The sequence below is a fragment of the Rhipicephalus sanguineus genome, chromosome 1 (genome assembly GCF_013339695.2).
Source record: "Rhipicephalus sanguineus isolate Rsan-2018 chromosome 1, BIME_Rsan_1.4, whole genome shotgun sequence".
NCBI lineage: Eukaryota > Metazoa > Arthropoda > Arachnida > Ixodida > Ixodidae > Rhipicephalus > Rhipicephalus sanguineus.
In genome coordinates, this window is record NC_051176.1 from 187,102,057 (window position 1) to 187,116,488 (window position 14,432).

Sequence of the window (14,432 nt, forward strand, 5' to 3'; positions counted from 1 at the left end):
CGAGCGCTTAACTAAGCGCACGTCGCCGATTTCGAACCACGGTATGAAAGCCTGGCGCCGACGGCTCGTGAGCGACAGAGCGCGCGCATCGAAAAAGAAGTATAAAAAGGCGCTGGGAGCGCGCCCGCGCGCCTCTTACCCTCTCCGCAGAAGACGCCACCGACACAGCCAACGAACGCAAAAGATCGGGATATTCGAGAAAGCAAAGCCGAGCCAGCGGCGCCGTCTGATGCCGCAGACGAATCGGGGAGAGGATCTCGCCCTTTCTCTAGCTTTCGCTGTGCTACGCACAGACGAATCATACGCACCTTCCCGAACCCAGGCACCCAGGCGCGAGCCGATACAGGCAATGCAAGGATGCAAGCGCAGCAAGCGCGCGGGCCAGAGTCAGTCAGTGAGGAGTTAGTCGAAGAAGTTATGTTGTTCTAGTGATAGCATCGTTCGCTTGGCCGCAGAAGACGTGTTGTTTGATGATCTAGTGCTGTGAGTTAAGTATCTAGAGATGACAGTGACAAGTTTTGAAGAAGGTCGCCGAGAAGACATGTGATGACCGACTGCGGAGGAGAACTAACGTCCGCGTGGAGTGAATCGTCATGCCGGTGAGCGTAACAAGATCCAGCTATGAGGTGCAGCTCGTGGTGAACATCCGCTTTATTTTGTCTACAAAGGTGACGTCTCAATCACTTCTTGTTCTTTCTGAAGTCAACCATTGCTGCATTTCTGTTTCTGTAAATAATAAATATAGAACTTAGCTTGTAATAGCGCGGTACATGTACCGCGCTAGTACAAGCTAAGTTCATGAATGAACAACTCGCCCGAACTACAACGCTTCTGAAATATAGAACGTTTGAGCGAAGTGCCCTGCGCGGCGGTCGAACCGAACCAACGCATGCTCAGGCTGATAACGTTGGTCGTCTACCAGTGTCAACATGATCGAGTGCACCCAGCGAGCACCGATATGGCAGAACGAAAGCATTACAACAAGAAGCGACGTGTTAATCCGCACAATGACGAAGCGGCTCGGCTTTGCCAACGAACAGCGGCGATTCATTGCTTCCGTCGCTCTTGCTCAGGAGGCCTTGCGGTAAGTGAGTAAAACCGTGTTCCGGGCGCGTTTTTGTAGGTGTTTGAGCACTCCACTCCACAACAATTGTTATTCGACGTCCCTTGAAGTTTCGGCCACCACACATACGACGAACGTTGCTTATTTCACTACGGAAACGTGAACAACGTGGAAACGCACGTACAACGACGTAGGAAACCACGGCGGCCGTCTGCTTGCTTTCCCGAGAGCAATGATTGAGTTCGCCGCCTATGGCGTTTCCGTCGGCGCGCACTAGGCGTATATGCACTATTTGCCGGTGGCGGTACTCAGAGATCGGTGTTACAGCGTGTTTTCGTTATTACTAGCGAGATGGCGCGAAGGGCTCGAAGAGCGCTTTTTAAGTCGCCGCTGTTGCGACAAGCGCCCGTGGTCGCCCGTGCGTGGTCGCCCGTGCGTGCGCCCGTGCGTGCGTGCGGTGGTTCGTACGTCTTGCGTTTAGAGCACGAAGGTCCCTTGGCTCACTGCAGCGGTCGCTTTTGCGAAAGGAGCGCGGTGCTCACGCAGAAATAAGTTACAAATGTGACAGTTCGCTCTCATACGGTGTATGTTTCGTTCCGTGCGTCCTTTCTGCTTGAGCAGCGCGTTGGAAGTTTCGAGCTGCTTGCCGTTCTTCGCGTGACATTACAATTTGTTGCTGTAGCATTCATTCCTTCGCCCTTGGGGCGAAAGAATGCACAACAAACGCTCAACTACGTCTGTGAAGACACGTTTCTCTTTCGTGTTATACCGATTCCTATGACAGAGGGATCAGCCATGTTTTAGGGGCGAAGCTCCTCTTAGTCTAACCTTGTCACGTCTCCGTTGTCCGGCGTAACCAGCTTTGCAAACTGCCCACTACTTCGTCTTTGCAAACATCCCACTACGACCCATCACCGATCCTTTGCAAACTGCCCACTACTTCGTCTTTGCAAACATCCCACTACGATCCATCACCGATCCATTACTTCACCGACCATAAATTGTTATAATGAAGGGGGAACGGAAGCCACCTTTGCAAACTGCCGACTACTTCGTCTTTGCAAACATCCCACTACGACCCACCACCGATCCATCACTTCACCGACCATAAAGCCGTTGTAATGAAGGGGCAACGGAAGCCACGTCTAGCTACCATTTACGATTAATGAAATTTCTTGTATAAATATATACAGTGTTTGTCACGTCTTTGATGATGTACTGGGCTATCGCTTTGATTACTGCTGGGCGAAACCACTGAAGATTTCACGGTGTAACCATGATTGCTTCAGGAGCTTCGCCCAAGCTCTTCATCATTCACCCGTGGATATGCTGTGAATTTTTTTTGTCTAGTTTTCTACCTTTTTCTCTCTTTTTTCCCCTTATTCTTTGTCCCGCCACGGTGGTCTAGTGGTTATGGCGCTTGACTGCTGACCCGGAGGTCGCGGGATCAAATACCGGCCGCGGCGGCTTCATTTTCGATGGAGGCGAAATTGTTTGAGGCCCGTGTACTTATATTTAGGTGCACGTTAAAGAACCCCAGGTGGTCGAAATTTCCGGGGTCCTCCACTACGGCGTCCGTCGTACTCATATCGTGGTTTTGGGACGTTAAACCCCAGATATTATTAATACCCTGCTTTTTTTCTATTTTTTTATATCTCTTTCATTATCTTTCTCTCTCTCTCTCTGTACTCGTTCTCTCGTCCATCAGAGTTATTGCATCCCACGCCGGACAAATCAGCGCACGTGTTCTGAGAGCGAAGAAGAAGATAAAGAAGACGATGATGAAGGAGAGGACTAAAAGAGCGCATACCGGTTCATGGTGACAACAGTTTTCTGGTGTCGCCACATGGCATAACGAAAAGCTTAAGAGCTCCGCTGTAAAAGTTTTGGCGATTTCCAATAGCAGTTCTCTTATGACAGTCGGAATACTCGATCGAGCTTTCGGATATCATCTGTAAATATGTCGCCGGAGAGCAAAGATGTTCCGCAGGGTACCGTTCCGAAACCTGTTGCCCATACGTAATACAAACATGTTCCTAAAATCGTACCAAGCTTCCTTTCTGTACATTTTATGGCAGCGAAACTCGCTCTCTCATAGTGTGCATAATCTTGCGTGTGGATTTTGCTTGAAGACGGAAGTGACGTATACTTTTCGTCTCGTTTCAGCCCACGGTGAACCCACGGAGCCCTCTTGCTGCATGCGGAGTGAATTCCGGCGCATCTGTGGAGCATGTTATCAAAGAGTGACCGCTACACAAAGAACAGCGCATTCAACTGTGTGATCGACTGAACATTCTCGGCGAACGACCGATCACGCTGAACAAAGTGCTCGGACCGTGGCCTCACACTGACAACCAGAGTCATGCAGTCAGCGCTGATTGCGATTTTTAGTGGACACAAATCTAGTGAACTCTCTGTAACTGGCACTACTGTGTCTCTCCATCATATTATCATGTTGATAGACAGATCTTATCATTTTGTGTGTAAGTGGTTGGAAACTATTTGTATAGGCTCTATCGATGGTAATCTGGGTGAGCACTTTATATGTTTTGGACTCTACAAACGGATACAATTCTTTGTACGCTGGCGATCGTATGTGTGCCCAGTGCTTTTGATTATTTCTTTTTCGTTTTCTTTGTATGTTAATTCAATGTTGATTTCATGATGTTGGGATAACCGGCTCTAACTCAGCCTACCTCTTTATGCTTTCACATCTAAATAAAAAACAAGAGAAAGAGAACAATCCGGCGTGGAGCAAGTTTATCCGTAACGACCAGTTAAAAGCGCGAACATGCAATGTGCGTTACCTGCACATTGCATCTAACTATACAGAGTGCGTCATGGTAACTCGGCGCTGGAGAAGTGTGCAAGCAAGTCCGAGATGCCCGCACGTATTGTCGTCGTGCGTGGCCCGAAGTACCGCAATGCGCATACATCCTGGGACGACATGAGCCGCGTTGCAATATCATAGGGTGTCCTAAATAATGTTTCACTCTGCAGCGCAAACACGACAGTAATCAGTGACAGTATAATACACGAAACACTTGAAGAACTCACAAAAGCAAGCCAGGCGAAACATGAAATAAAATTTCAGTGGATGCCTGTACTTTGTAACATTCCTGGTAACACAGCAGCCGATGAAGCGGCACGACAAGCACATCGTATAGATGTTCACATTGAAACAGCGCAATAGACATAGGACACAGAAAAGACTTGACAACACGAGCGCTGTGTGTTGACAACACGAGCGCCCTTTTGCTATAGATGTTATGGTTTCTCTACAGATTTCGAAAAATCAATTGCGCAGCATTATAAAGTCAACATCTTTCCATGAGTAAAAATGCTTGGTTTGACCAAAGTTTAAAGAGCTGTGATTTATGCCATATTGATCCGCTTATTGAATCCAAAATTACGCTAACTTTAGACAGATCTATGCAAACGCTCATTCGCCGGTTAAGCCTAGGCACTGCCTACACAACACATTTTTTTACACAGAAGTGGCAGAACTAAAACTCTCCGAATGCGAATGTGGATTTCTAGATTTGTAGACAAAGATGCACGCAACCTCCTCCTGGACTGCCCACATCACGACACACTGAGACGCCGCCTAAAATCAGAACTAATGGTATGAGACCGCAGACCGTTCAGCATAAAGAAACCTCTGGGCCCGTAGCAAACCAGAGCTTTACAAACGTACGCTTTAAAACTGTTAAAACGCTTTCTTGAAGACAGTGACATTACTGGTAATTATTAAGGTATTTTTTTCCTATTGCATCAGGCCTCTTATTATTTGTATGTCCTGGTGTCCATGATGTGTTGACTGTTATGTTGCCCATATGTGCACAGTCATCCTCATGATGACCAGGGATATTATTAGAGATAGTATTAATTCCATTTCAGACATTTTCTTTTACGTTTGAATGGTGTTTTTTATATGTGTGTTTGTGTATATTTACGTTGCGCATGTGTCTTTTTACTATTTCACTATTTCCTACTGTTTGTTTGCTTATTTTTTGTGTTGCATGCTCGATCTATTCAAGAGCTAAGGAGTACACGGTGCCTTATTTGTGCGCCAACATCTCATTTACATGATATGAATAAAAAAATTGACAAGCTGCAACGCAATGATGGTGTGGGAAGATTCTTTTTGTAGAAGTCGGCCGACATACAAACTTTCACAGCAATGCATGTCTGTCATAAAATACAGAACTCAGGCTCTTTAGTAGACTCCTCATGTTAATATTTGAGAAATTGGAGATTTAATCTGTCATGCGATATGCTGCTTATATCAGCCGGGCCGTTGGTCAACCACAAAGGCTACCGAGACGGCTGACAGATCAGCCAGCCTCACGGCGCTTTAAGATCACCGTAAAACACTCTCGTGGTAGACCTTGAAGATGTGAAGAACAACACCCCAGCATTTGTTTTTTTCATTACTTGTATTTAAGGAGATATTTCTGTGAGCAGGTTGCAATGGCCAAGGGCTCGATAGGAGATCTACAATCTTCATGACATAACGGAAGACACCCGGCTATTCCATACACGTGCCAAGGAGCAGGGGAAAGATACTACAAAAGGCGCGGAGGTTAACGAGTATATGCGAAGAATCAAGAAGTACACAACCACGCTCCGAGCGGTACTGACTGGCCCGTGGAACCGGCTTGATTTTTTACCCGGTAATTAAGACGAAATGGCTTGCGCATATGGAGTATGCCTGCCTCTACTAACGTTGGCCGTTAAGCTGTGCAAAAATCTTAATTGAGGTTTGTAAAGCCCCCAAGGAAGATAATTTCTGAAGCAGTTTATTTGCAGATGTTCTGTGGATTCTACAGATGCCGTCGTGAAACGGAAATAAATCTCTTTTCTGTCATATGGAGGACGTTGTGGTCCAGATTGGTAAAAGAAGTTTCGTTCTGTTTAAATTATAACGGAAGTAATACCTGTGATACGTATTGCGGGAAAAAGACTGCTCACTCACTGAAGCAAAGGAAAATAGAGGGACGGCGCATCGCGGATATTGGGAGTAGTTTCTAGTGCATCCTTTAAATTCAAAACACCACCGACGTAGCGTTCTACCGTTCCACCGCAATGATGCTTTAAAAGGTGCCCGGTAGTCGTTGCGATATAAGCAACTGAAATATCCCGAACCACGGTGCTGGTAGAAGAGCTACGCTTCCCGCATCATCGGCCATCGCCTTTGAGCGACTTTCGATCATTTCTTGCCTTCTCCTAAATTCCAGCCGATGACCACTTCCTTTAATGTAAGGAGCACTGCCTTTTCTGTTTTATGTCTGCAATTGTTCCACAGTGCGCGGAGCTGTCCGAGAGGTGGTTTTTGTGCGCTATGCATTTCACGAAAATCCGTAAGTCCAGATAGCGCAGGATGGACGGAAGGCGACAAAAGCGCAAAAACAGGAGCGGCTCTTCAGCATATTCTAGCTTCTAGAATATGTTGAAAGCAGAACGACGTGATACTGCAGCGCAAAAATCCAGAAAAAGACTAACTCTCCACTGGACCACTCTTCTGTCACTTAATCTAGCTTTTTGAGATTTTTGCGCTAACAATACCATGTCGTCCAGGAAGCACTAACTCGTCCAAGGAAAACTCATTCTGATTTTGAAGGAAGTTCGTAGTAAAGGTAATTTACATAAATTAAAATGCACAAACGTTCAAGCTTTCACGCAGGAGTTCGACACCTGCTCAGAACTTTTGGTTTGAAACGGATCATGTACCTTCGGACGTCCAGTTTGCTCTGAAGAACTACTTCAGTTGACTCTATCGGAAACGGTGACGTGGCATATCATCTTTGTGGACTTTCGTGTCATCTGGTGGGCAGTAAAGACTTTTGCGATATCTTACCTTATGGTTAGCTTCTAGATATGCGTTGAAAAAGAGCACCTTCTTCGAGTACTTTTTTCGCCTTCCGACATCCTGCACCATCTGAATTTGTGGATCGATATCAACTAGCTCGATGGCAGGGCTTGCTCACGAAAATCGTCGAACTGCATACGCACTGCTGCCGACTACTTGTCTGCTGCAAGTACTGTGACGCAAGCACTGTCACGACGAAGAACCCCACACGTTTGAGGTGTGGGCCGCTCCACTCTTAGAAGACAAGACAAGCGAGTTATTTTTTATTAATATTTAAGCAGTTTTGAGAGCTTACATCATTGTATAATGCTATGCCCGCACGATCACCACCGGGGTACAAAATGTATGTCCTCTGTCTTCGTCAAATATCCCAGGTACAAGTATACCGGAGACTAGGCGTATATGGCAGTACAGAGATAAAATGTGCCAAGACGAAAAAGCCGCAAAAAAAAAACTAGGTTGCTTCGCTCACGCAATTGTATGTAGTACATGCACTGTGCCCACGTAAGAAGTGTTAGCGGCGAGGCGTAGGAAAGACAGCCAAAAAAAAAAAAAAGCTTCTTTTCGTACTTAGAAGATGTCGGGACGAGAATATCCTGCTGGCAGAACAGTAAGTATACTGCCGGCCATCATTGTTGGCGTTTCCCCTACGAGGACTACAACGAAAGTGGGTCGCACAGACGGGAAAATTTATTGCGTTTAGGGGAGCGTTGGAAGGCAAAGACGCACGGAAAGCTTTACGCCTACGTTGCGGAAGTACTATCTCTTCTGCGCCTTGAACTGGCAAATATATGAGGCGCGTAGCTCTACGACGCGCCTATTTCAATAAGTTAGTAGACTCTTCTGGACAGAGCGCTCCCGTAATGCTAGCACCACTTGCCTCTCTGCCGTAACTGGAAGATCTTGCGTTCAGTGTGTTGTTTGCGTTTGTGAGTGGTTAAGGTCTACTCGTCTGAGCAAAACATAGAAAAAGCATCAAGATGGCTGTTTAGCTTTTTTTTTTTCCTCCATGGGGTTTTCTCGCGTTTGTATAATGTTCGCAGGCATTCGAAGCCGCATTTGTCAAGCCACCGCAGAATTTATTATTTTACAGCTATTTATGAGGGAGTAGTTAGTGTCACATTGTACTTTCCGCGAATTTTTAAGGCCTCACCCTACACGTCTTCAGAAAATAATTACAAGTGTCCCAGAAAATGGTAATGAATACCTTATCAGATAGAAATGCGTGGTACAGTTTTATATATTACACTGTGAAATTTTTCATTCACTCAAATACCACTAATGTTTGTCACCAGAATTACGCAGTTATGCAGAATATTCTACTGCACTTGAAGCACATTGGTGACTTTACAGCTTACTGCGTAGTGTATACCGCCGTTAAATTTAGACGTCTCTTCGGCAATTGTTACGCTTTGAAATTGGAAGACCTCTTATCCTTGTGCGAATAAAAGGTTTCTCTCTCTCTCCGAGCCTAGACACGTTTTTCTCATTATAAACGTGGTGACATGGAGAAGTCGAGGGCTCTCAGAGGAGGAAATTCTTTAGATTGTTTTTAACAGGCATGTTGAAAGCACCGTCTTGACGACTAGGATTTTTCACTGAACATAGATGGCTGTGCAAGCACCGACAGTACCTGACAGTGATAGTGAAGATGATGTTAACTCACGAGCACAGCCCATGCGAAAACCATGGGTGTGCATTCCTTTCGACATTCATGTTTCGAAGTGCTGATCGAACCTGCAACATCCAAGTGAAGTGAACTGCGTGCGCCTAAACTCTGAGCATGTCTGTTTGATTGCATGACTGTGATCCAAGCACTACTGAGTGGGATGTTGAACGCCACAAAGATGTGCTTGAGTTCTGTTGAAGAAATAACTCCGCGTTCCTGACCGTGCAAGTAATGATGACGGCCCAACATTAGGGGTGTGCGAATATTCGAAAATTTCGAATAACGAATCGAATAGTGTATGTTAGGAATACCGAATATTTTTCGAATAATTAGCGCCGAAGAAAAAACCTCAAGGGAACGAAACATTTGAACAGAGAGGGGAAACGTTTCTTGTTTTAATAATCGAATTACCAAGATGCATGCAGCCCAAGCTTTCACGGGACTATCAATGCTATCTTGATTACAGGAGGAAGGCGTTTTTGCTTAAGACTCCAGTGTCGCCGAAGCGACAGTGTCATCAATGCACTATCTTCATTGTGACATTCATGATGATATTTATTCATGAATCATGTTTGATATTTATATATATCAGTTAAATAAAAGGTGGCACTTTATACATATCAGTTAAATAAGACTATCAGTTAAATAAAAGGTGACACTTTGACAACAGCTTTTAAATAAAAAAGCTGTTGTCAAAGTGCCACCTTGAATATTAGAGTCACTCCTGCATTTGAACCTGCATTTACAAAATATTTCTAAGGCTATAGTTGCTACTGAAAGCGAAGCGAGCTTGCCTCAGTTTACAAAATTGTGGTATTTCTGTCGCCTAAAAGTAATCGTAATTTTCCTTTGTGAAAGCCAGCGAATATTTGTTTCAAATAAAATGTTATGGAATTCTTGGGCCCTTTCGGAAATGGGTACCTAAGCATTCTAGGGCTGCTTCGAAAATGGTTGTCTTACTATTCGAAAACTGTTCGAATAGTATTCGATTTGTATTCGTATTCGATTCTTCATCATCACTATTCGATTCGTATATTCGATTCGCTTCTAAAATTCACTATTCGCACACTCTTACCCAGCATGCTTAGAAACTATCGTCACGTTAAACGTGCGGTCCCCTGCAGCAATGGTGGCGTTACTCGCTAGAGACATATTACTGCGGCAAATCCGACAGGCAGGCTCGGTACGAACCTCGGAGTGTCGTTCATTCCATACGCCACATCTAGTTCACGCAGTTTTCTGTAGCACACATATGATTTCGCCGTGCATTGTTGATGAAATGTCACGGAGCTGAAATAGAACCTTTCACATCGCGGCAAAAATGAGGTGGCGAGCATTTGGCACTTCCCATGATTTGAACAAGTATTTTGGTCTGATATACATTTCAGTGCTCCTCTTTTTGTGTGCTCTGGTGAAAGCGGGACGGGCGTGCGTCCGCACGTCCCATCTGTCCCTGTGCCAGCAGACGGGTTGACCCACCCACGGCATGCATCTTGAATCGCACAACGCGTTACCTATTGTTCGTGGGCATTGCGAATAGATCTTGTCCGGATAAGAGGCAAAGCGGCCAAAAGCTTAGCAGAAGATGCGACGAACGGGCGCAGCTCGCCGACGCGAACCTTTGTGGGCAAAGTTACATGCTGCAGCATCGCTACATGCTGCAAAACAATTTGCACCTATGCCCCGCGCTAAAGCTGCTATTGGCGACGGAGTCGCTGAGCCTGTGAACCGTGCATTTGGTACTCTGTTATAAAGTCGCTTCAGTGCCTTATGGCAGCCAATTTTTCTGCTTTTTGTTATCTTTATTTGAGCCTTTTGCGCGTTAAGCATTTGTTTTATCGACGTCTTTTTCACTAGGTTAGCAGTTTGACAAGCGGTTGCAATGGTTTCAGAAAGCGTGGTGGCAATGTTTAAAGATTACTAATCGTTTTTGAGGGAGTGTTGCTTTCATTTGTTCACTATTTGTTATATTCGTGCTTCCTATCCTCCTCATGACTCTTAGTTTTCATTCCTGCGTTGCCTTCCGCATCGCATCGCGTCTTGATGTAACAGATGGCTTAATTCACCATTTATTGCTCATTAAGTGTAATTGCTATCAAATATTGCTGCAATTCAAGCCGAAACCAAAACGCCGAGCTCTATAAAGATCTAATTCCTTCGAAGCTGCTAGCGAAGCGCGAAAAAAAAAAAGGCAATGACATCAGTTTTGAAACCAGCACCTGGGCATCGTTTATTGAAACAGCATCAGCGTCATGTAAGACTACAACGTGATCAGAGCTGATCTGGTTGGGACGGAGCTCGAAAACATATCGGCTCAAAGTTCTGGCATATGTAACGGACCGCGTGCGCCCGCTAAACTGGCACTTCTAATACCTGTGTACGACGATGCGCTGTGCTTCCCAATTCGCATAAGCCGATTGACATCGTTTGCAGGTTGGAACGAGGTTTGCATCATGCTGTTACGCAACACCGTGAGCCCTTGCTGAGCGAAACGCGACAGATTTTTAAGCAAAAACAAATTTTTTACCTTTTCAACGTTAATTCCTTTCAAGAATGGCGATGTCACTTCCATAATTCCCGCCGTCGTACTAAACAAAGTGCCGTAAATATTCTCAAGCACGTGCTAGTGTTCTCTTTCGTGGGAGTGGAAAGGGGGAAGGGTGAAGGCTCTTACACAACGGTCCTACTTGTTCTTACGAAAATCTTGAGCCTCGCCTTTTATGTTAAGAGGTTTGTTCGATCGGTAATGCAACAAGATTACGCGCACGGCAAAGTGACAGAAAACAGTAATATGGAATATTTACACAGATAATGCAACACCTGACATCATTAGAAACGCCATCTGAAGCGTTGTTTATCCATGAACGCCACTGTGCACATATAGTGAGTCAACCGAGTGTATCTGGCTAGACGGGCAGCTGACGCCACGTGATAGCGCATGCTTGCGTGAGAAATGCAACCTCCGCGAAATCCTGCGTCACACGCTGTCAAAGATGCCACTTCGGTGGTTTCTCTCCATAACACGACTTGTGCATTATACGTCGTTTTGACAGCTGCAGACCGCCCAGTCGTGTACGAGGCCAGCGCTGCTTAACAGCGCTGCCGAACAGCGCCTATAACCAGCGCCGCTGCAAAGAGCCCATGCTTGGCAGAACACGATTGTATAATGAGCGAAGCGCGCGGCGTGCTCAATTAGCGAGACATTAGCGGTTGCGCCACCCGTACTTTCGATCTTTGGAGAAAGCTCCTCGGGTCTGGCTTCATGTGTACAGGATGCTTCAGCCTTCAAAGGTACTCTGACTGGCTCCAGCAAGCAACCCACGTCACCTCTCTATTTGGAATTAAATCCCTGTCAAACCAACTAAGCTGCCTGTGTGAAGTTCGTGTTAAAAGCACTGCAGCTGGGGATCGAATCGTAAAACAGGCACCTGCTACAGTTAGCGTTGTATACTTTATGCATTAAATCACGTCAATTTCTAAGGAGATCTGAGACCGACGTGCATCCTGCAAAGAACATTCTGATCCCTGCATTATCGTAATTGCGCAACGGAGTAGCTTCTAGAACATACCTCCGCGGGAGAAGAGCTGAGTCTTACAATACGTATTTCACACTCTTTGCACATGATCTTCTCTAATAAACCCACCAATTGAGATGAATAACAGACACTGAGCTGAAAAAAAAAAAAAAACTGCTCGTTCTAACTTGTAGTTGCAGTTGCTAAAACATTGCGCCAGTACTGTGAACAATACTTCACAATATCTTTTTTTTCTATTGCGACATGCACTTCTATATTCTATATCAGATGATTGCGAGTCATTCTGCGAAGAATTATTCTTAATTTATGCTACGGCCTCATCTAATGTAACTAATTTAAATGTGCCCAGCAACACTTTTTCAGCATGGTCAGAAAACGCTGCCGATCTGCAGTCCAGACTCCTGAGAACACGGGAGCCAAACATGATAGCGCAGCATGCGACCTGGAATTTACAGTTACTTCTCAAAGTCAGCTAGAAATCGTTTCCTCTTCCCTCGACAAATGAGGCCTTAAACCCAAATGACCACACCGTAAACCCAAAGTCCACGGACATTGCTTGATTTGAGCATGGTGAGCTGCACAGTTACCGTGGCCGCCGCGGGATGCCGCCACGTGTCCGCACGCTCGCTCGCGATCACCCTAAATGTAAGCCGCGCGTTCTAAGGAGGAAAGAAAAGAAAGTGCTCAAGATCATGACGCGCACTGCCGAAGGGACGCATTATTCTTGCGCCCTTGTCATCCCCCTCTCTGCGTAGCTTTAAGCGCGCTGACTAGTACTAAAGGAGAGAGAAAGGACTTGAAGCGTGTGGCAAATATCTGTAACTCCACTCGTGCTTGACGGATTCTAAAAGTTTGCGGCAGTAGATTCGTGAGGCAATAAGCCCTTTTAATGAATGCATTCGACGATTACTTGGAAGAGTGTTGCATAGTCCCTTTAAATAACTTGGACGAAAAATGATTTGATACCATGGGCGCCATTCGTCCGTCAATCTATCTATATATCCTTCGCTCATTATAGTTATCAGATATATCTTCTGTGAAATCTAGTTGCGTAATTCCAAAGAGCGCAATAAGTAACCGTGCAAAGCAGTGGTTCTCAGCCGTCGATGTGTCGGGGAACCGTTGTGGACTGATCGAAGTGTTGGCGGACCCCTTTGTGTGACGAACCGGGGGGAGGAGCTGGAAACGCGCTCGGTACCGAATTAAAAGGAAGACAGAACACGCGAAAAAAAAAGCCGGCAGATCCCACGCATTGTGGGAATCGATGTAATGCGAAGCAGCCAGCAAAGAGCTGCATTCATCGTCTTGTATGTCACTAAGGAAAATGCGTGTCATGGTTTTCATGTTAACTCCTATTATTTATGTTCGTCACACAGTAACGTCGCGCAATACCAACTTCGGGGTAGATCAAGCTAGCGAAACGGCCGCCAGCGCACCATGAGCGTGGTACGTAAGTCATGCTGTACATGACATGCGTGTCCTGATTCTCATGTTAACTCGTGTTATGTTCGTCACACAGTCACGTCGCAAGATACCAATTTTGGTGTATATCAAGCTAGCGAAACGGCCGCTAGCGCCCCATTAGCTTGGCACGTAAGTCATGCTGTACATGACATGCGTGTCATGATTTTCATGTTAACTCGTCTTATTTATATTCGTCACACAGTCACGTCGGAAGATACTAATCTTGGTGTATATCAAGCTAGCGAAACGGCCGCCAGCGCACCATGAGCGTGGCACGTAAGTCATGCTGTACATGACATGCGTGTCATGATTTTCATGTTAAATCGTGTTTTTATGTTCCTCACACAGTCACGTTGCACAATACCGATTTCGGGATAGATCAAGCTAGCGAAACGGCCGCCAGCGCCCCATGAGCTTGGCACGTAAGTCATGCTGTACATGACATGCGTGTCATGATTTTCATGTTAACTCGTGTCATTTATGTTAGTCACACAGTCACGTCGCAAGATCCCAATTTTGGTGTATATCAAGCTAGCGAAACGGGCACCAGCGCACCATGAGCGTGGCATGTAAATCATGCTGTACATGACATGCGTGTCATGATTTTCATGTTATGACTTGTCAATTATGTTCGTCATACAGTCATGTTACGCCATACCAATTTTGGTGTACATTCGATTAACCAAGCGACCAGGAGAGCACAAAGTCGTAGGCGGCTAGATAGATAGATAGATAGATAGATAGATAGATAGATAGATAGATAGATAGATAGATAGATAGATAGATAGATAGATAGATAGATAGATAGATAGATAGATAGATACGCTC